The sequence below is a fragment of the Alligator mississippiensis genome, chromosome 13 (assembly GCF_030867095.1).
Source record: "Alligator mississippiensis isolate rAllMis1 chromosome 13, rAllMis1, whole genome shotgun sequence".
NCBI classification, from domain to species: Eukaryota; Metazoa; Chordata; order Crocodylia; family Alligatoridae; genus Alligator; species Alligator mississippiensis.
In genome coordinates this window covers 26,616,558-26,639,416 of record NC_081836.1, presented here as the reverse complement: position 1 = coordinate 26,639,416, position 22,859 = coordinate 26,616,558, and the positions used below count along the sequence as shown (strand labels likewise).

Genomic DNA, 22,859 nt, shown 5'->3' with positions numbered 1-22,859 from the left:
AATCCAAACCAAAAATTAAGTCATGAATTCACCTAATTGGCTGTGCAGGTCAAATAAAAAATAAAAATTTTAGTTTTGATTTATCTCAGACTGCAAGTGAAAGCAAAACCAAAACTAAAACTGTGATTAATTTTTGTTTCACTTTCAGTTCAGCAAACACAGAGCAGCGTCTCATTTCTTTTCTTGAGTTGGGGAAGCTGAAAGTGTTTGCATAAGGTCTGATAGTTTTTTTAGTGCTTTTGGTTTGAAGTAGTCATAATAATGCCTAATCAGACCCCTCCCCCCCCAAAAAAACCAAAAAAACCCCCTAGTGTGTGGCATCATTATAGTGACGTTCAAGCCACTCAAGAAAGGAACAAAGTTGGTAGATGTAAATATTACGGGCAGGACTACGTTACCAATGCAACAAGAATGAAGATAAATTTAATAATATGTAGAAACTGTCCTGAAAGACTACAAGCCATATACAGAAAGCTAATACAACGAAGTGGTGGAAAAGTCTACTTCAGGAATCCTATGTAAGTAAACAAATTAATATGTTAAACAACACACAGTATAGACTAGCATCTATATTGTTTTAAAACATTATAAATTTTAAAAGTTGTTAATGCAACTCTGGACTATTATTTATTTAAAAGAGTTGTATCCTGGTTTTCTGCTTGCACTAAGCACCTAAAGTGGCTTAGGCTTAACAATATATTTTTTTTAAATTACATAATAGATAAATAGTTAACTATTTTTCAACCCAGTAGAGTGAGCTTAGTCCTCTGGCCAATGTCACAGGCCAGACTATACTTCCCTTTGGCTCTGCAGTCCCAGGGCAACAAAGCAGCAGGTGGAGCAGCAGTGTTTTTTCTGGCAGGGAGGGGGGAAGCAAGCTCCCTTCTCCTTCAGATGGATGAAGACAGACTAGAATAGGCTAAAATAAAAATCTTTTCCCTCTTGTTGCAGGAACTTGGTAGCTCAAGTGAAATAGCAGATTTGCAAAAAAAAAAATGGAAAGTGAAAATGTTGAGCTGCCAGGTCTGGGGGAAGCAGCAGCAGGATCCTCACCTTCAAGATCACTGTCACCAGATACATGATCCACCATGATCACATCGCCATCCATCACTGCACTGGGGAGGAGGATCTTCTCAGCCAGGCTGGCTAACCTACTCAACCTGGCTTTAAACTAAGCCTGCTGGGGGATGGGGGGGGACTACCGCCATAGCACTGGGCAACTTTTGCAAATCCAGCAGGCTAAGGCACTTAAGGGGACCCACCCCTACCCCAGCCCCATAATGATGTGAAGGGAAGGCAAGGGCCCCCAATGGGACACTTACATGCCTGTACACCAATGCCAGGAGCTTGAGGAATAAACAGGAGAAACTGGTCCTCCTGCTAAACAAGAATGACTACGATCTCATAGGAATAATGGAGACCTGGTGGGACTCCACCTATGACTGGGCCACAGGTACATACCTTATACAGGAGAGATCGTGTGGACAAAATGGGTGGGGGTGTAGCTCTCTATGTCAAGCAAAGCTACACATCCCTGCAAGCCAACATGGCACCCAGGGTGGATGACTGGAGACTCTCTGGGTTAAAATCCATGGTGAACATGTTACAGGGGACATAAAGGTGGGAGTCTATTACAGACCTCCTAGCCAGGATCAAGAGCTCAGCCCGGAATTCGCCAGGGAACTGGCTGAGGCTGCACGCTCCTGGTGCATGGTTGTCATGGGAGACTTCAGCTACCCAGACATCTCGTGGGAAGAGCACACAGCCAAATCTGAATGGTTAAAAAGCTTCCTTACATGCATGGATGAGCTCTATCCGATTCAAGAAGTCTATGGACCAACAAGAGACAAAGCATTGCTCAACCTGGTACTGGCAACAGGGGGTGACTTAATCAGCAGCCTAACAATCAACGGGAAGCTGGGAGACAGCGACCGTGAGCTGATCACCTTCACCATCTGCCATAAAGCTGACAAGCCAGTCAGGAATGCAGAAGTCCTTGACTTCAGGAAAGCTGGCTGAAATTCAGGAGGCTTGCTGGCAAGGTCTTAAGGGACCATGACATGAAGGGGAGGGGAGTTCAGGATGAGTGGTTGCTCCTCAAGAGAGCAATCCTGGAAGCACAAACAATGTCTGTCCTGTCTCGGAAGAAAGGCAGCAAAAGGACACAGCAGCCCCCTTGGCTCTGCAGGGAACTAGCAGACCTCCTGCATCTAAAAAGAAAGACCTATAAAAAGATGGAAGACTGGATCCACCTCAAAGGAGGAGTATTCTGCACTGGTCCGGACCTGTAGGGAGCGAACCAGAAAAGCCAAGGCTGCGACTGAACTCCAACTGGCTACATGTATCAAAGACAATAAAAAGTCCTTTTTTAGATATGTGGGGAGCCAGAGGAAAAGCAAGGGTAACATCGGACCCCTGCTGAACCAGATGGGACAACTGACAACCAACGCCCAGGAAAAAGCTAACCTGCTTAATGGGTTCTTTGCATCAGTTTTTCACCAGCCGCAAGGGACGACCCTGATCAGTACGGTACATGACAGCCAGGGTGAGGGAGAATTGTTACCCTTCATCAATGTAGACCATGTGAAGGAACACCTTGAGAGGCTGGACACCTTCATGTCAGCTGGCCCAGACAGTTTACACCCCAGGGTACTTAAGGAGCTGGCAAGCGTCATAGTTCAGCCAGTGGCACGGATGTTCGAGAACTCGCGGCACTCAGGCTAAGTACCCAAAGATTGGAAAAAGGCCAATGCAATTCTTATCTTCAAGAAAGGGAGGAAAGTAGATCCAGGGATCTACAGGCCCATCAGCCTGACCTCTATCCTGGGGAAGATCTTGGAAAAAATTTTCAAAGAGACCGTTCTTGACAAACTGGCTGATGGCAACATCCTGAGGGATAGCCAGGACAGGTTTGTTGCAGGTAGGTCTTGCCTGACCAATCTCATCTCCTTCTATGACCAGGTGACCTATCACCTGGACAAGGGAGAAGAGATTGATGTCATATATCTTGATTTAAAAAAAGCCTTTGATCTGGTATTCCATGATCAGATCATAGAAAAACTGGCCAACTGCAGCCTCGGCTACATCACAGTCCACTGGCTGGGGAATCGGCTCCGAGGTTGGACCCAGAGGGTAGTGGTTGATGGAAGTCAGTCATTGTGGTGTGCTGTGACCAGTGGGGTCCCCGCCTATACTATTCAACATCTTCATTAATGATGTGGACATTGGGGTCAAAAGCGGACTGGCCAAGTTCCCTGTGACACCAAACTTTGGGGTAAAGCGTCCACACCTGAGGACAGGACGGTGATCCAGGCTGACCTTGACCGGCTCAGAAAATGGGTGGATGAAAACCTGATGGTGTTCAACACCAAAAAATGCAAGGTACTTCACCTTGGGAAGAAAAACTCCCACAGCATGTGTATAGGCTTGGCAGTGCTACGCTTGCTAGCACTACGGCTGAAAGGGACTTGGGGGTCATGATTGATGAATGAGCCACCAATGTGATGAGCCACCAATGTGATGCTGCAGCTGGTAAAGCGAGCAAAACTCTGGCTTGCATCCATAGATGCTTCTCTAGCAAATCCCAGGATGTCATTCTCCCGTTGTACTCAGCCTTGGTGAGGGCGCAGATGGAGTATTGCATCCAATTCTATGAGTAGCTGTTCAAGATAGTCAAGCTTTTTATCAAGCTTTGTGGACAAAATATCAAAAGAAGATCAAGAAAAAGCAGATGAGACATTAGCTTGAGCTATATTTGCAAGTGGTACACCGCTTTCCATAACTGAAAATCAACACTGGAAGGAACATTTCAAACTAATTCACCCATCATATAAAAGTTATCATCACATTATCACTTATCACATTCTCTCTCAGAGAGTATGAAGGAGTTCAAACAATGGTTATTCAAAGGATTGGTCAAGCAGAATAAGTGTCTCTTATATCAGATGGATGGACTGATATACAAGGAAATATTTTATTGAACATTATGTTATCAACACCTGAACCAATATTGCTGAAAGCAATTGCTACCAAATCTTCTCGTCATGCAGGTATGAATACATAGCCAGATTTTTAAGTGAAGAGATTGAAAGTGCAGGTCCCTCCAGGGTACAAGCCCTTGTAACTGATAATGCAAGTAGTATGAAAGCTGCATAGCAAATATTAAAGGCAAATTATCCTCATTTAATAGTATTTGGCTGTCTTGCTTGGGGGTTGAATCTTCTGGCAAAGGACATAATAAGTATGAATACAATGAAGACAATATTGGAAAACTGCAAAGCGACTGTGAAGGTATTCAAACATCATCATGTTGCTAATCAGACTTTGAAGAAATTACAGAAAGAGAAACTGGGGAAGGAAAATGCACTTTTGTTGCCATGTGAAAGTAGATGGAGCTCAGCTACAAAGTGTTTACGTAGTTTGCTGCACACAAAGAACTGTTTGGAGACTGCTTCAATAGATGACACAGCATCCCAGATTATTCCCATGAACATTTGGAAGCAGATTCTCGACAATGATGTGTTGTGGGTTCAAGTTCAAGGAGCATTCACTTTGCTACTACCAGTTTCAGCGTCGATCAAGAAACTTGAAGGAGATGCACCGAGCCTTTCAAATATTCCAGAGATATTCAGACAACTGAATGAAAATCTAATTGAGTTTTTGCCTGTTTCACCTCTATCCAAAAAAGAAATCAAACAAATGTTTACTAAGAGATCTGAGTTTTGCTCTCATCCAATTTATCTGCCAGCAAATCTTTTGGATCCTCAACACAGAGGATAACATTTATCAGAAGAGGAATTATCTACTGCTCTTGATACAATTATGGAACTAGCGAAGAACGTCCCCAACATCCGCAAAATAGCCGTGACAACAGACACTGCTGAGTGCCGTGCAAAAGAAACACTTTGGAGCAAAGGCATCATTTGGTGGGCAACAAAGAAATTGTCTCCTCTCACATGGCGCAAGGGATAGTGTAACACTGGACTGTTGTCCAGAATTGCTCTAAGGATCCTAAGCATTCCACCAACAGCAGCTTCTTGTGAACAGAACTGGAAGGCTTTCAGCTCAATCAAAATAAAAAAGAGGAATAGACTAACAAATGAATGCACCACTAAGCATGTTTCTATTACTCAAAATCTCTTGCTTCTGGAGAATCAGCCAGAAGCACAATTAATGAAGAAGATGCAGCGTGAGGATAAGTTGCCTTTGCCCACAGATTCATTGGTAAAACCATCCTTTAGCGAAAGAGAATGTGGTTCAAGTCGTTCTGAATCAGATTTGCCTCGATCTGATTCTGAAATGGAACTAATAAGTAGTGCAAACAATTCTACAGATAGTGACAATGAAACTGGAGGTGACCTCAGTGGAAGAGAGTTAAACTCTGTTGAGTAGATGAGCGGAAAACCACAGCATAGTATGCACAGTTCTTTGGGTGTGCTAAAATTACTGTGTCAATAGTTTTCGGTGCCTTCGGGTTTTTTTCTTAAATTTAAACAAACAATGTAAGGGAAGTACATGCTATTATGTATTGTCTTTACATTTTTATAAGTATTCCAATAAAAATAATTTCTTTCCACATAAAGCTTTGAATTCATTTGAATAGAACATTTAAATCACATCAGGTGTGCTGTATTCAATTTCTTTTCCTAATCAAGTATTTCAGTTCAAATACTTGCAGCTATTGGAACATAATATTAACATGGGTGTACTTTTTTAGTTTTGTTTCCTAAATATAAGTCAAATAATGATGCTAAATCAGATCACAATCTGTTTTGGGCATTGGAAAATTTTCCAATTCAAAATTTTCCGGAAAACCCACATCTCTGAAAAGAACACCATTTCCTGAAGTGCCTTATTGCTTTTAGATTGCATGAATTTGATGCAGAGACAAAAAAATAAATAAATCAGCATTTAGAATGTATGTTAATGTGGGCACTTCTATTGTAATTATAAGAAATGGACATGGGCTTTGTTAGGGATTAGCAGAAAACTATCAACCAAGAAGATGGTTTATACCTTCATAGATGCACTTGGGTTAACAATAGTTCCAATCATACTTATTTCTTTAATCTGTTTTATAAGTTGTGATGACTAAATTTGATTTATACAACTATCATTAAAACTAAGTGGACTGATTTAATCGCTACTAAATATTCTGAGAAAGGAGGAAAACTCACAACAAGGAAAAAAGTGGTATTGCAAAGTTTTAAAATTAGCATCTGATCTGCACAGCTCCAAAAGGAAACTTGAATGAAGACTTGTTGAAGCTGAAAAAGCATTTAAAAATATCTGACCAACTTATTAATAAATATTATCAGCATTTGTAGGAAAGCAGCAAGATTTGGTTGCTAGGACACTGGACTTTGGGTTGCCTTTCTGGCTTTGCCACTGATTTGGTGTGTGACAAGTCATTTTACCACCCAACCTGCATCTGTTTGGCATTTTTTTTTTAAATAGGTGGCTTTTTAATTCTGCTTGTACTGTGCATAGCTCAAAAAAACCCTTACCTTAAGTGTGAGGTTTCTGGGAAGCTACTGGAGTACCATTAAACAAATAAATGTTACCACCACGAATGAATAGCCAAACAGAAGTAATAGTATTTATTTCAAAGCATTTACATTGATTCATTTTTGCACTTTACTCAACTTGGGACAATGAAACTAGTCTGGTTGTTTTCATTTCTAGGTCTCGAGCATTAATAATGGTGATGCTTACTCCAAGGCAACATTTAGCTTGGAAATGCAGATCCCAGGAGCAACAGGTCAAGGGTAGGGATAGCAGATATCAACTCCCTCCTACTATGGAGAAGCCACTTAATTAAGACTCTGCAAGGCTGTAGCTTTGGGAATAAACTAAAGGAAGGCAGGATTATCCTTACATACAGCCTAGTAAGAAAAACCAAGAAGAGGAAAGGACTGAACTAAGGTTGAATTTTTGTTTTGTTTTGCTTTTATTAATAAATTTAAGCAGCTTTTTCTATAAAAATTGGCATCCAGGGCTACAGAATTTGGGAAGCACTGGTGATGCTGGATAAGAGAATTCCTCCCACACTAAATGTTTATCTATGTCCCTCAGAAAGAAACAGAACTACCTTTCCTTCAGCAAAGGAAAAGTGGATGGCATTGCCACAAGAACTAAATTCCTAGAGACTAAAAAGCAGCAGCGTGGAGCCCAATGCAGCAAGAAAGTGTAGGAGGCATGTGCATACACATGCATGAACTATAGCTTTGCTGGGAGCCCTTTTCAAAGGCTTTCACTGGCCACAACCAACATTCCAGACTCCACAGATCACAACTTCTGGTGTCAAAAACTCTCTTATGCAGGCCTCAAGAATATTTGACTTTATCTGAAGTTTACCCAGCTAGATCAAAGCAGCTATATAACCAACAGCGGTTTTCTCCACCAGGGTCAGAAGACCACAGTACATAACTCAAGTGATACATTCTGTAGAGTGGTTCATTAACATAAAAGCAAAACACTTTTTCCATCTGTCAAAGACTACACAGAGCAGTTTTTGGTGCTTTCCCACTGCTTTATAAGAGAAGCTGCCCTAGATTTTCCCTGGTCCACAATGACTGAAAGCAGAAAGCTAGAACACGCACTAGTCACCTATGGTCTTTGAAAGATCATGAAAAGCTGTTCATTTCACAGATTCGTGGAAGCACAGGGTGAGGATGGGTCTGCTGAAGAGTCCAATTTATCATGCCAGGCACCATAAATCTCAACTGTATTTTCCTTTTTTCAGGATAAATCTCACTGCTGCAAAACCACCAGTATAGCATCGCCAGTATTAGCAAAGCTGAGAATCCTCCTATAGGAAGGACAAAAAGGTGACATGCCTACATTCTGCTACACTGAGACTTCCCCAAACAGGGTAGGCTCCAATATGGAGGGTCTTTCCTATGATTTGCAATGGCACATATGAGATGAGTATCAGCCTGAGGACTTATTTCATTCTGAACCCTGATAGGAACTCTTGCTCTCAGCCTGGAGTTTTCTCCCCCCAGGGTAAGTACTCTCTGGAGAGTGGATATGTGTGTGTTGTGTGATAACCAGGGATCTGGGTTTTCCGTTTCCCACAGAAAAGTGAACTAAAACCTGATTTTTTTCCCTTACAACCTGGAGATCAGTTCCTGCAGGAAAGTTGGGGGGGGGGGGGGGTAACTGAGGCCCCCATAGGGAGGGAGTTGGGCAGAGCTGGGGCTGCTGCCCAGCCAGACAGTGTGGGGACTGGCATCACAATACATGGCTGCAGGGCCCCAGCAGGGAGTGGGACAGGGCTGCAGGCGGCTTGTTCGGGGGCAAGGGAGAGGGGCTGGCTCCCTGCCACTGCATGCACTCCCAGGGGAGTGGGGGGCATGTGCCTGCCAGATGTGTGTGCAGGGTGGGGGCGGGCATTGGCTGCATGCTCAGGCGCCTGCCCTGCTGCCCTCCCCTGGGGTTTCTGCAGTTCAGCATGTGCAACCTGGAGCTGCAGGGAAGAGTGTGGCTGCACAGGAAAGCTGCTTGTCACTGTGAGCTCTGCACTGCCCTGACGATACATCCCCTGTGTGCAATCCTGTGCTGCTGCCCCCACGTATGCAGGGGAAGTGTCACCAGGCCAGCGCAGAGCTCACAGTGGCAAGCAGCTTCCTTGCACAGGTGCTCTCTGCTCTGAAATGCCACATTGCATATGCTGGGCTGCAGAGGCCCTGGGGGAAGGCAGCAAAGCCTACAGCCCCTGCCCCATGCACAGATCTGAAGGCAGGGACCTCCCTGCTCCCCCAGGAGCACCCGCAGCAGCAGGGAGTTGCCCCCTCCCAAGCCCACAGCAGGCAGGCAGCAGGGGGCGGGGGGGGGAGGGCAGGCGGGCTCCACTCCGTTGCAGCAGCTGCTGCCTCCTGCCAGCATAACTCTGGCAGCTAGGGGCCCCCTCCAGCAGGGCTGGGGGAGCAGGGGGCGGGGGGTGGAGGTGAGGGGCACCAGCAGGGCCAGGGAGGCTGTGAGGGAGCTTGAATTTAGGAGTTTTTTTATGATACATATAAGTGTATTAGACCATCAGAAGTGTGCTAAAATGCAGAAGTTCTCTTAACAGAGTGAGAGAACGTTTACCCTATGGAAACTGACCATTAACCTAATTTCTAGATATTGGGTTAATGGGAGCACAACTAGTTCAAATAAAACAATTACTTTGTCTGTTACTATTAGGCAGCACACCTCAGTTGTACATGTGACTTGCACACTCCCCCTTTGGCAGGTGGTCCATTGATGTTTCAGCCAATAGAAACACTCTTGTGAATGAAAGCAACAAAACAAATGAACAAAAGCCCCCCAGAAAACCCAATTAGAAGATTCTTGCTCTATAATGATCTATCCAAGTTTATTCTTGAAAGTAAACCCACTTCAGTAATCCTCTCTAAATACTACCCTAAAATTAGAGCCTGAAAGCACGGATAGGTATAATACTTATGCTGGTATAGTTGGCATTATCCTTTAAAAAAAACTAAAACAACAACAAAAGCAGTGGGAGACAACATAACCACAGATCTGGGGTAACAATCCAATTGAGGGGAGAATTACTCCTGAAAGAAAATAGGGGGGCTGGGGCAGAGGGTAAAATGCTACCAGTGTAAGTTATGCCTGTGTGGCTGTTCCAGGGTAACCATTCACTGAAAACAAACAGGCTATTCCTGCCATCTTGAAGATAATAGATGCCTAATGTCTGAGCTGCATTAGAATACCTACATATCTGTCCACTCCTGATCTTGGTGCAATTTACATCTTGTAGATTAACACCAGGACATTAATGTGATGCCATGTCACTAAGAGTGATAGGATATATCAATTTAAGTCTATCTCAGTGGCAGAAACACTTAGTTTAGCTAATATCTAGATATCACTGGAAAGGGAATTTTTCACCAGTCTTCCAATTACTGACTTCTAAAGTATTTGAGACTACTTATATACTTTGCCAAAGCAAGTGCTTTGCTGCATTGAGGTCTTACTTGATAGGCACTCACAATGACATCCAAGTAGAATGAGGACAAAGGAAATTAAGACAGATCTGGAACAAGCAGAAGCTAGATCTCAGTACTTACTGCCGCATGTTCTTCAATGTTTAGAAACAGATACTACTGCAGAATAATATAGTAGATTAGCACAGTGGAGGAAATTATTTACAGTTTTATTGGAGTACTAACAGCAAAACAACTAATCATGAAATCATAGAAGGAAGGACTGGAAGGAACCTGTAAGATCGAGTCTGGTTCCCTGCCATGGACAGGAGGGCTCAAATGGGCTCAACGAGGTATTTGCTTCCTCTTAAAGACCACCAGAGATGGTGACTGCACCACCTCTGCTGGAAGTGTGTTCCAGATTTAGTTACCCAATCCAGCTATTGAAACATGAGAGGAAAGACTATTAGGAGAATTAGATTAATTTCATGGTAGCAATGAAATATAACAACTACAAGGACAGGCTAGACTTCAACAAAATAGCAGCACTGGTCAGGAGCTGGTCACATTTCACTGATGGATACAGTATTTCTCATGAGCATACTACCTCAGGATTTTGATTCATTCTAAATGCTGCCTTTGTTTGTGGACCCAATAGTCTTGTGTTCAGTCTCTGCCAAGCAGAACATAAGAAACACGACGTAGGAAAAATGTTCCAACAGGCAATACAAAAGGTCAACCCAACATCCACAGCAGTTAATGAATGTCTATATACTTGCTTATTTCAATGGGATATATTTATACCTGCATTTTCTCATCAGATTATGAATGCATTTAACAAAATCAGGAAAGTATTGTTCATAAAGGCCAAAATAAATCCTTCAGTCCTGTTTCAAAAAGAGCCTCCCAATATCAAACTTCTTGTACTTTAATTTTTTAGAAGATTTTTATCACAGTGGCATAACAAACATTAAAGAGATTCACAAACTGCAGCTGCAAAAAACAACAAAAAACACTACTTAAAAAAAACCATTACAAAAAAAAATCAATATCACTAGCCTGTTATATGCTATCTACAAAGTCCAAGACACAACAGAAAAAAGTGGTTAAAGACATCAGAATCATGCACTACCTCTGTGATAAACAACCCGCTCTTATCAGTTCTGAAGAAACATTTCACTAGAACAATTCAAGGAGATGCAAGTATACAGAAAATCTGAAAGGGTTATCAGCTATTTCTGAGCTAGCAGCAGTTACAGTAGTAGAGAAAGTCAACATTTTGAAGCAAGGCGATTTTTTTTTCAGTTACCCAACCCACAAAAATAAATTGCTTCAATTTTGTTTTTAGAGCAACAGTGACATTTTCCAAACAAAAAGGAAGCTAGTTCCAACTCTGTGAGCGAGGCACCACCTCTCTATACCACACTGTAAAGTTAAAGAGCCATAATAAAAACAGGGGAAGCAAGAGTGCCAAAGAACTACAAAAGGAGCACTTGCTCCTCAGTTCATGATCATCTTAAATACAGCGGTTGCTACTAAATATGTGTACACTTAGCACACAGTAGAAATTGTTAACTGCTAGCATTCAAGTCACTCACTAGGTCTCCCAGGATAGCAAGCAATGTTGTAAATGTGGAATTTATCAGATTTTCCTTGATACTAAAGAAACTCTACCCATAAGTGGTTATTTGATTATTTTACAGATTACTTCAATGAAATGGAGATTATGAATAACAAGTAAATCCATTATGGAGAGAAATGAGGGAGCCTTGGCAATATCTACATATCACATGACAGACTCTGGCATGTACTGGAAGTTATGGCATAAAGCTGATGACAACCACCACCCTGATATACAGATTAATACAGGCAATGCTGAAGGCACTTCTCCGTATTAACTGTAGGTCATCTGACCAAAGCTTTCTTAACAACACTTCTGACTAATGCTTATATTTCTAACCTATAAAGTAGGTCTGACATTGTCAAGAGATCCTTGCCATTAGCTTTTCTGTGTATTTGGTACATACCTTCTAGCATTCTGTTATACATAATCTGTATCGACTGATTTGAACAATTGTTTGAATTAATATTTTAATACTAATTTGTATGAGATCTCAAGTCCCCCCCCCCCCCCCCACACACAAAAAGCTTCATCTCCCTGATAACCCAAATGTTCCTTTTAAGCAATGATCTGCAGGAGTTTTGTTTTCCATTTCACCACACACATTTAAAGTTTAAACCTCAGGATAATATGCAGAGAAGACAGACTCACAAATCTAACCTTGTTTTTCTTTTACAAAAGCAAGGGCCAAAACTGTTAAAGTTAAAATGTATCCTGGTGAATCTCTGCATTTCACCTTTGCCCAGAGCCCTATTTAAACTCCTGTTTTTTGCAACAGCAATACCCTTTGCAAGATCCCTCTGCCAGTAAAGTTTGCTTTCATATTAAAGGGAATAGTGTAAGCACATTTTTCAGATAAAGCATTAAGTAACATCACATGGCATGTTGCATCATGGTTTTATAAAGGGTCAGAGAGACATTAGACTAGGTGGTTGTAATTTTCTTAGTTGCATGTGAAGGAATTGCTGTGAATAATACTATTTGAAATGCTCATATTCTGAAGTTGTGTATTTTAAAATTTTTCACTGAAAAAAAAAATATATATATATATTTTTAAGAGTTCAACTTAAACACCTGTCTCCTTCCCTAAACCTGTCCTTAAATGCTGTAAGTGGCAAGCAATAGAACAGAAAAAGGGAGCAGTGGAAGCATATTTAGATGCAATGAAATGAAGCCTAATGAAAACGTTAAAAACTTTCTTTGGACCATCAAAAGGAGCATCATGGATGGCAGCAATATACACTTTCAGGCCTTCAAGTACAGAATATTTGATCTCTTGATGCTTCAAGTCAAAAGGAATATTCAGGAATTTTAATAATGCACTTCTCCCAAGGATAATCTTATTTCCAGGAGCAGTATTCTGCAGCATTCACAAAGGTATATACACTAAACACAGGATGGACTGCATCTTCACTAGAAAAAAGTTTGCAATGTTTCCTTAAAAAAAAAAAAATTAACCTACTTTTTGAACAAATGTTACTGAAACATGTAGCCCTGAGCTATTACATTTCATCTATGACTCTCAAAAGAACTTCCTAAAACATTAACTGATTAAGCCTCAACACCTCTGCCATGTTGAGATTGTATATATAGCATATGTATTATCTCCTTTAAAAACTATTGCCAGCTCTAGTATTAAATTAAAACTTTGACTATTTACTCTGTGGTGCGACAGCTGTCCATTACAAAGTTCAACAGCTGTTAAAATTCATAGAAAATTAGGGTTAGAAGACCCTAGGTCCTTTTCTGCAGAGCTGCTGCTTAGCCAGTCAGCTCCCAGCCTGCAGCAATACATGGGACTGTTCTGTCCTAAATGCAGGACTTTGCACTTGTCCTTGTTGAGCCTCATGGCTAGGGACAGAAGTTAGACAAACTGGTTTAACTGATCAGAAACTGGTTTAAACCTGTAACAGAATATAAATTCAGTGCACATAAACCAGTTTCAAAATGGCTGAAACTGGTTTAAGATACACCTGGTTGAATGCTGTATCAGACTTAACTGATTTGGGTCAAACCAGTTTATGCAACTTCTGTCCCAGATCCCTTCCTGGTTTAAGTTCCCCAGCATCCCAGATGCTTTGCAGCCCTAGGCTGGGCTGTGCTCGCTGCCCGACTAAGGGTGGGGGCGTGGTCAGACACATGGCCCCTGAGGCAAAGGGAGCAAGGAAGGGGTTTATTCCCCATTTCCCTATGGGGGAACTGCGGCCCCTGTCAGCCATTCCCCCGCTCCAGTCACAGGGGAGGGAGCACAGACAGAGCCAACTGGCATGGCCCCCGCCATCCACCAGAGGATGGCGATGCTGAGGCTGGGGATGCAGGGCAGAGCTGTGCCAGCCTGACAGTGCTACTAAGGGCGGAGGCAGAGGGGCAGCCTAGGCTGGGCTGCCAGAACCAGGTCCTTCCCAGCACACTGCAGCTCGGGCTGGGGCTGCAGGGACTGTGCAGATCCCCATGCCCGAGCAGGGCAGGGCTATCACGGAGCCCCAGCCAGTTGGGAAGAGCCCTGCAGGGTTGACCTGTGCAGGCAAGGCCCTTCCCAACCTGCTGTGGCTGCATGACAGCCTGGCCCAGCTCAGGTTGAAGCGGCTGCCACCCTTCCCAGCACAGCCTGGCTGGGGTCCCTACGGGTCAGGGTGGATCTTTAAAAACCTCCACAATCATACTTGGCCCCTATGGGGGCCTGGCCACGCTCCCCAAGTCAGCTCCCCTCCAGTTTTGCGGCTGCTGCAAAGAGAAAGGTGGGCTCTTCTAGCGCCCCCTGACATCTAGCCTGACCTACTGCAGACATGTGCCTGCATTTCCAGAATTAAACATGAATGTCAGTGCACTTGCAAAAAAGTTCAGTCCAACCTGGAAAGACTGAATCAATTCAGGCTTCGACTTTTTGAACATCTGTCCTTATCCCATGAGATTTCTTTTGGCCCAACCCTCCAATTTGTCTAGATCACTGAATCCTAGCCCTACCCTTCAATGCATCTACTATACACCCCAGTTTGGTGTCATCCTTGGACCTGCTGAGGGTGCAATCCATCCCATCTTCCAGACTGTTATTGAAGATATTGAACAAAACGGGCCCCAGGAGCAACCCCTAGGGCATTCCACCTGATACCAGCTGCCAGCTAGACCCCGAGTCATTGATCACTACCCAATGAGCCTGACAATCTAGCCAGCTTTCTTATCCTCCTTACAGTCCACATTTAAGTGTTTCACGGTCACTGTGGGTGACTTGTGGGTATTTTTTTTTACTAAAAATAATTTTAGTAAAACTAAAATTATTTGGCTTCCTATAGCTTAAGAACCCTTCATGTTACAATATTCTTTCCACTTAATATATGGCAATACCTGTGTGCCTCTGCTTATCTGGAGCAACACTACAAATTTCAAGGATATGGGAATCAAGCCATTGAGTTGTCCTGCCACATATGATGGAAATAAAGGACAAGGAATCATTCAGGATAGAATGGGACCTAATAATGGGACTTTTGTAAATAATGTTGTAATGAATATTCTATCTACTTTAGACATTTAACTATTAATAATAAAAATACTTCAGAAACAAAACAATTCTGCTGAACTATGGTTTGCATACCATCTTTGTATACCATATTTGGTATGCAAACCAACATACTAGCAGTAACAGTCCTATTCAGCAAGAATAATGTTTGGATTCTTAAAGAGACACTGGTATTATAAATAGTGGTGGGAAGTCATCCTTTTAGAGTGAAAAAAGCTATCCCAAAATGATGCTGATATTTGAATTTAACGACAGCTTCCAATTTTGGGTCCAAACTTGGGTCATTTATGGCATCACTCTTATTGGGCATTCCCGATTCGGAAGTCATGGGAGGTATAATTCTTTAGCACTTCAGAAATTGGGTCCTAGCCATCCCAAACAGAGCTGAAATACTGACGCATCCAAAATTAAAGACAAATTAAAAAAACTAAAGACAAACTCCTTCAATTCATTTCACCAATCTATACAATGGAGAAAAATGTGCTGTTGTACCTTAAGGGTAGCACAAGTAATTGGTAATATTTGTAAAACACTGACAAAGTCCCCGTTAAGACTAAAATGACTCTTTTAGGCCTAGTATAGAAGTTATTGCAAAGTCCAAAACCACGTAGACATGAGAACAGAATTTTATTAGGGGTATACAAAGTTTTGGGTGCTGATTCGATTCAGAGGAGATCTGGAGAGCTTTGGTGATTCAGGCAGTCCCCGTTGGCTGCAGCAGGGAGCTGGACTCGAACTCCAAGCCAGTAAGGAGGGGGCGGGCAAGGGGGGGCTGGAGGAGGGGGAACAGGACCATAGGGGGACCCCCACCAGGCTCCATCCCTTGCCTGCTCCCCCAGGCCCCCTGAGTGCCCCCTGACCCCTGCCCACTCCCCCAGCCCCCATGGCTGCCCTGCCCAGGCCCAGCTTCCTGCCCTTTAAAAAACGTGCCTACTCACCCCTGCTGCCAGGCAAGAGGGTGATCCCTGCTGCCCCATGCTGCATAGGGGGCTCTGCCACGAGCCCCCTGATCCCTCCTGCTCTCCCAGCACCTTCCATGGCTGCCCCACCTGCCCTAGCACCAGCCCTTTAAGAAAAAAAAACAAAAAAAACCCCCCCACCACCCCCCCCCACTCACCAGCTGCTCCAGTGGCCTCGGGGCTTCTGGGTGCTTGTGCAGAGCCCTCCACACAGCACGGGACAGTGGGGATTGCTCCCTGCCAGGCAGCAGCCGGTGAGTTTGGGGTTTTTGTCTTTTTCTTGAAGGGCTGGAGCTGGGGTGGGCGGGTCAGCCATGGGGGGACTGGGACAGAGGGGAGGTCAGGGGGCTCATGGCAGAGCCCCCGCCACATGGAATGGGGCAGCAGGGATTCTCCCTTCCCTGCTGGGCAGCAGCTGATGAGTGCAGGCTTCCTCCCCACCAAAGAGCTGGGAGCTGGGGCAGGCGGGGCAGCCATTGAGAGCGGACTGGGGATGAGGCCTGTGTGATTCAGAGATTTGGCTGATTCAGCAGTAGCCGAATCAATTTGGGACAGTGATTTGAATCACCAAACCCAATCACTGTCCCCTGAATCGGCCAAATCCAAAGCAAATACTAGCCACTTTGTACAGACCTAAATTTTATGCTGATTTGTACCAGCACACACACACACGCACTCCAGTGATTAAGGGGGAGGGGGGAGATACCAATGCAGTAGAAGGAGGAAAAACTGTGTAGCTTCTAGCCCTGGAAATGCTATACAGCCCCTTGGAAGAAACTGGGAATGGGGTAAGAGAGGTGATAAAGGAAGGAAGTACATAGCAGATATGTACATTTGCATGCTCAAAATGTCCACTAATCAGGAAGAAGGTAACACAGGAAGATATCTCTGTGCACATAGAAATTCAGGGGATATACTGCAAACACTCTACACCATGGAACATAATTTTGTTTTACAAATGGACTTTGGGAAAGTTTGGGATGAGGACATGAAGTAAATATCAAGAAGATACAAATAACAAGGACGATGGAGTAGATCAAAAGCTGCTAAGGCAAGCTGATGTATTGCAGAAGACTGCATTAAGACAGGGGCTGATGTATAGGACATGTGGGTTTTTAGTTTCATGTCACCCAAATGGTATACTTTTCCTGCCTGTATAAAGGAAGCATAACTTTAATATAGCCAGTCTAATTCCTCTAACGTTTATAAAGCATTTTAGGTTCTCTACAGAAAAAAAATCCAAAAGGGATGTGAAATAGCATTAAACAGCCAACCAGAAAAAATAAATTTCCAGTAAGTGCCATTACTATGCAGTCATTTTCTTCTATGAAAATGTGAACTTAATAAAAAAAACCACCTGTGTTCTAAAAGCCAAACTTGAAATCCTGAAATACTGTTTTCCCTGGCCACAGAAACTAGGAAGCTATGAAAAATCTTTGTTTTCCTAGTAAACAGTGGTGTATTTAAGAATAATGTCTGTATTGATTAAACAGTCAAGACAATGGAAGGCAGATTGCTATTGGACAGACTGTTCTATAGCCAGGCAATATCTGCCAAGCGTAATTGCAGTTTCATACCAATCCCCATTCTGCTAAACCCAACAAAGCAAAGAACTTTCTGGAGGAAGGCCAATACCAACTGTTCAATATCTTTATCAGCAATTTGGACAAGGGGGTGAAGAGCATCTTGTTCAAGTTCTCAGATGACACTAAGATGTGGGGAGAAGTGAGCTCGCTAGAAGAGAGGGACAGGCTACAACTAGATCAACAGGTTACAGAGGTGGGCAGATGAGAACAAGATGGGTTTCAATATGGACAAGTGCAAGGTGTTACACCTGGGAAGGAAGAACCAGCAGCATACCTAGAGGCTGGGAAACTCCCTTCACGTCAGCACAGAGGCAGAGAAGGATCTTGGAATCACTATTGATTCCAAGATGAACATGGGCCGCCAATGTGGGGACGCGGTCAGGAAGGCAAACCACACTTTGTCATGCATCCACAGATGCATCACGATCAAGTCCAAGGAGGTGATCCTCCCCCTCTATGCAACATTGGTCAGTCAGGCTGCAGTTGGAGTACTGCATCCAGTTCTGGGCACCACACTTCAGAAGGGATCCTGACAGCATCGAAAGGGTCCAGGGGAAGGCCACTCACGCGATCAGGGGGCAGCAGGGCAGGCCCTATGAAGAGAGGCTACGGGACTTGAACCTGTTCAGCCTCCACAAGAGAAGGCTGAGAGTGAATCTGGTGGCCACCTACAAACTGGCCAAGGGAGAACAGCAGGCAATTAGCACTACCGGGGGTAACAAGGAACAATGGCTGTAAGCCAACTGAGAGTAGATTCAGGCGAGGTATCAGGAGACACTACTTCACTGTCAGGGTGGCTAGGAGCTAGAACCAACTTCCAAGGGAAGTGGTGCTTGCCCCTACCCTGGGGGTCTTCAAAAAGAGGCTAGACAGCCATTTAACTGGGGTCCTTTGACCCCAGCATGCTTTCCTGCCCATGGCAGGGGGTTGCACTAGATGATCTGCTTAGGTCCCTTCCAACCCCACCAACTATGAAACTCTACAGATCCCAAACCAAAACAAAATTAATGTACCCAAATTAAGTAGTGCACAAGTTCTTAACATTTATTTTGCTGTGAAGAACTAAGTTCTACTTCCTATATCAGCAAACCAGCAGTGACATCCCCAATAAGCACAAAACATTAAGAGGCACTTCAGATAAGCTGGCAGACTTGAAGTCAGCTGCTCAAGCTCCAGTGTTACATTGTGTGGTTAATGCCATGAAACTGACGGCCCAAATGTGGACTTCTTGGTGAACTATCTTTACACAGGCCCAAGCCCACTCTGTTTTTGAGACCTATTCTCCTGTCTGCAGTCCCTCATCAGATACAGCATATTGAACTACTGACCTAATGGCTGAAGACCCCAATCAAACTTTGTTAGAGCTCCTAGATAAATATTTAAATTGGTTTTGAACTCTCAGAACATTTGAACTGTTTTCTATCGCCCAACATTAGCCTGTTACTAAAAAGCAACACTTCCACAGCCTGGAATCTTGTTAAAAACAGCACACATGAAATGGGTTTGTGTGTGGTACCAGCTTTCAGTGCTGCCAGTAAATATTTGCCCATAGGCAGAACACCATTACATCACTGAGCATTTCCATACAGTACACTATCAAGTGAAAGCCACTGACCTAAATGTTGATAGTACTTGTTTAATCCACGTATTTGTGCAACATCCCATTTTTCACAGAAGCCAGAGAATCTAACACTCCGCTGTCAGTCATTCACTTCTGCAGAACACAGGCTTGACAAAATACAGTACTTTTCTAAAATAAAAATAGTCGAGGGGTTGTTTTTTTTGTTTTTTTAATACCTTACTGAAGTATAGATTTAAAGCCTGCTGCAGTCACCAGCAAAATGTTAGTACTAGGCTAGGCAGGATTTGCCCTGTGTTTATCTAGTGAATGTTTAAACAAGAGATTTTCCCTAAAGCAGTAACCGATTTCTCACAGAACTTGTCTGTTCCCAGTTCAGAACAACCTGCCAGCCATATTCCTTCCTGGATGAGCTCATCAACAAACAGAAACTACAAAAAAGGCACATACCTTTTAAAAAAAAATCTGCATAGAAACATACAAAGTGCTAGTGAGAGCAGGGAAAAGGTCTATTTTTTAAATAGGCGACATATTCCAAAAGGACTTGACAAGAAAAGTCACAGCTCTTTCAACAGGGTAAAGACCCACCATCTCCCCACTGCTGTGTCATAACTACTTACCTGCAGTGTCAAGAAGTTCCAAGACAGGATTCAAATTTTGGTCTCCACGAACTAAAATCTCTCTTGCTTTCTATTTTTGCAATCCAGTTAGATTCTCCTTTGAGTTATATATTATGAGCTCACCTGACGACACATCATCTCCCTGGCAAACAAAAATCCACCTCCAGACACATACTCTGTTAATAAAACTTATTTCTGACAGGGAGGAGGGAAGCAAAGTTCAGGAAGTATTTGCTGCTGGTTTTAAACAGACTAACCTCGGATCTCTACACAGAGTTCCTTTTGTTCTTGACTTTGCAACCTCCCCGATAACAATACATGAGCTAATGCATATTTCCTTGTCATTTTACTGAGATATTATTAGTCACAAAATATAACTAATTCCTTTTCTTCTCCCTGAAAAACAGAGCCAAATGAAAAACTGCACAGAGACTCTTAAGACATATGCACATAAGATAAACTTTACTATTTAGCAATACTATAACAAGCACTCTGGATCATGTCTCTTATTCTCTTACAAAAGCTTAGAAACAGCTTGGTGTTATACAGAATACAAGACTTAAGAAAAAGTTCAGACTGTACAAGACTTACTCATTTTTATTTTTCAAAGGGTTTTTCCACACTTAATACTCTGTTACTGATGGAAAAAGAGGGGCTTGATTTAACAGGTGAGCAAATGTTTATGAAGTCTTAACCTCATGGTTTATTCCTCTTTTCTAGGCTATCATTTGACAAAGTTACTATTTGTATTTACAATTCATATTTAATTACATTAACATTATACATTTTAAAATGTTAAACAAAAAATGGAAATTAAGTAGGAGGGAATTTTCTTCTTATCCCTCCCTAAGCAGATACTCATCCAAGCAAAGAAACAGAACAGCAGCAGCAGCAAAAAAGAGAGAGTCCAGTAGGAACTGGTCTACAATTTACATTGCCTGGAAAGTTGTTAGGTTTTCTAGATTCTCTTGACCTAAAAATAGGAAATCCTTGAAGTACAATGGTGATGATGCAGTAGCTGTCAAACCAAAAGTCCCCTTTCAGTTGTTCAGTACTTTCTCTTGGCTGAATAAGCAATTTAAAGCTTGTGTTCTTGCAGTTCCACCAAACAAGGCATCAATCTCTTTAAACTGACCTACAGCCATATTCCTCCAAGCTGATGGATGCATCTTTCCACTGTACTTATACTACATATCTTTACAAGATTTTAGAATTACACATTTATTTACACACCAGTGCAATTATTTGAAGGCCTGAGCAACTTCTGGGTGGAGTCTGGGAAGGACCATTTCCTGGTCTTTTAGTATAATTCTGAGCAGATACAGTACTGAGTTGTATTAAATCAAATAAGTCCACCAGCCTGCAGTATTACACATTCAAAATTATTTTAATACATCTTAACATCCCCAAACTGCTTGACTGTAGACCACTGGTTCTCAAACTTTTTGAACGTGAGTAGGACCCAGTTAAAAAAATAATAATAATAATTTACAGATTACAGTGCTTGCTTCCTTGAAGAGATGCCAGGCACTGGAGATGAGTGGAAACTCTAGGCAGGGACAAGTCCGAGCCTGTGAGTATCTGCTTATCTCCTCATACCTTGAGGCACACAAAGGATCTCATAGCACCCCAGTTGAGAATCATTGTTGTAGACTCAGCCACAGAGCTGAACAAGAAATTTCAGGTAGACTTCAATGAAAACAGAGTGCCTAACTACTTTTGGTAACCATTTCCCCTCTTTAATGATATATCACCATCTACATACTTGCACCATGTTCTACACATCAAAACCAAAATCACAGCCAAGTTTAAGGTAGGGCTGTGTGAAGCTTTGGGTGGCGATTCAATTCGGAGGAGATTCAGCCTGATTCGGTGGCCAAATCTCCAAATCCAAATTGAATTAGGGGACCAATTTAAACAATGTTAAAGTAAATGGGCCAAATATTCAAGACTCCTTCATTTCAGAGAAACAGTTGAGGATGTCATGAGTGTAAGTTTTATAGCAAGATTCTTGTCGCTTCATTTTCAGCAAAACTCTGGGTTTGAATCGATTCAAAGCTCTCCGAATCTTCAGAAAAGATTCGGAGAGCTTTGATGATTTGGGCAGTCCCTAGTGGCTGAAGCAGTGAGCTGCAGCTGGACTCCAAGCTGGTAAATACTAGGGGCTGGGGGAGGGGACCATGGGGGGACCCCTGCCAACCCCCGCCCCCACATGGCTGCCCCACCCACTCCAGCTCGGTACTTTAAAAAAAAGCCCCGGTACTCACTGGGTGCTGCCGGGCAGGGGAGTGATCCCTGCTGCCCCCCACTGCCCCGTGCTGCATGGGGGGCTCTGCCATGAGTCCCTCGACCCCTCCCTCACTCCCACAGCCCCCCCACGGGTGCACCACCTGGACCAGCTACAGCCCTTTAAGAAAAAAAATCCAAGAAAATCCCCGGGACTCTGCTCCTGCAGTGGCCTCGGGGCTTTGGGAGCTTGTGGCAGAGCCCTGCTACCCTGTGCCACGTGGCGGGATCTCCCCCCGCTAGCAGGAAGTGGTGAGTGCAGGGTTTTTTCTCTTTTTTTTTCTTAAAGGGCCAGAGCCACAGCAGACAGCTTGTGCAGAGACCCCCATGCAGCGTGGGGCAGTGGGGCGCAGCAGGGATCTCCCCCCACCCCCGGCAGCACCCGCTGAGTTGGGGCTTCCCCCCACACCTGCCAGGAGCTGGGGAGGGCAGGGCAGCCACTGCCAGGCAGGGAGAGCAGGTGGGGGATGGGCCTGGTCTGGCTGATTCGGAGATTTGGCAGCAGCCAAATCTCCAAATCAGATTTGGCCGAATTGAATTGGGACAGTGATTCAAATCACCAAATTGAATCAGTGTCCCCCGAATCGGCCAGATCCGAATCTGAAGTGAATACTAGCCACTTCGCACAGGCCTAGTTTAAGGTACTCTAAGAACAAACAAAAGCTCCATTAAGCACCACTATAAAAGTGTTTAAACCAGTGTTGCTCCTCCCCAAAGAAATTCCAATTTTTACATTTTTGGGGGTTACAACTATAAACATCA

At 43.4% G+C, this 22,859-nt stretch overlaps 1 protein-coding gene across 5 annotated transcripts in view; it reads right to left on the bottom strand.

The window, feature by feature from the left end:
• RAB11FIP3 (RAB11 family interacting protein 3) overlaps window positions 1-22,859 on the bottom strand; it is a 174,953-nt gene that overhangs the window by 48,907 nt on the left and 103,187 nt on the right. Inside the window, exon 1 of one of the 5 annotated variants that reach the window (XM_059716699.1) lies at window positions 19,812-19,964. The exons of the other annotated variants lie outside the window; for them this stretch is intronic. The gene's annotated coding sequence lies outside the window, so the exon portion shown is untranslated. Of the gene's footprint in view, window positions 1-19,811; window positions 19,965-22,859 lie in introns of those variants that run through there. 5 annotated transcript variants of the gene reach the window in all.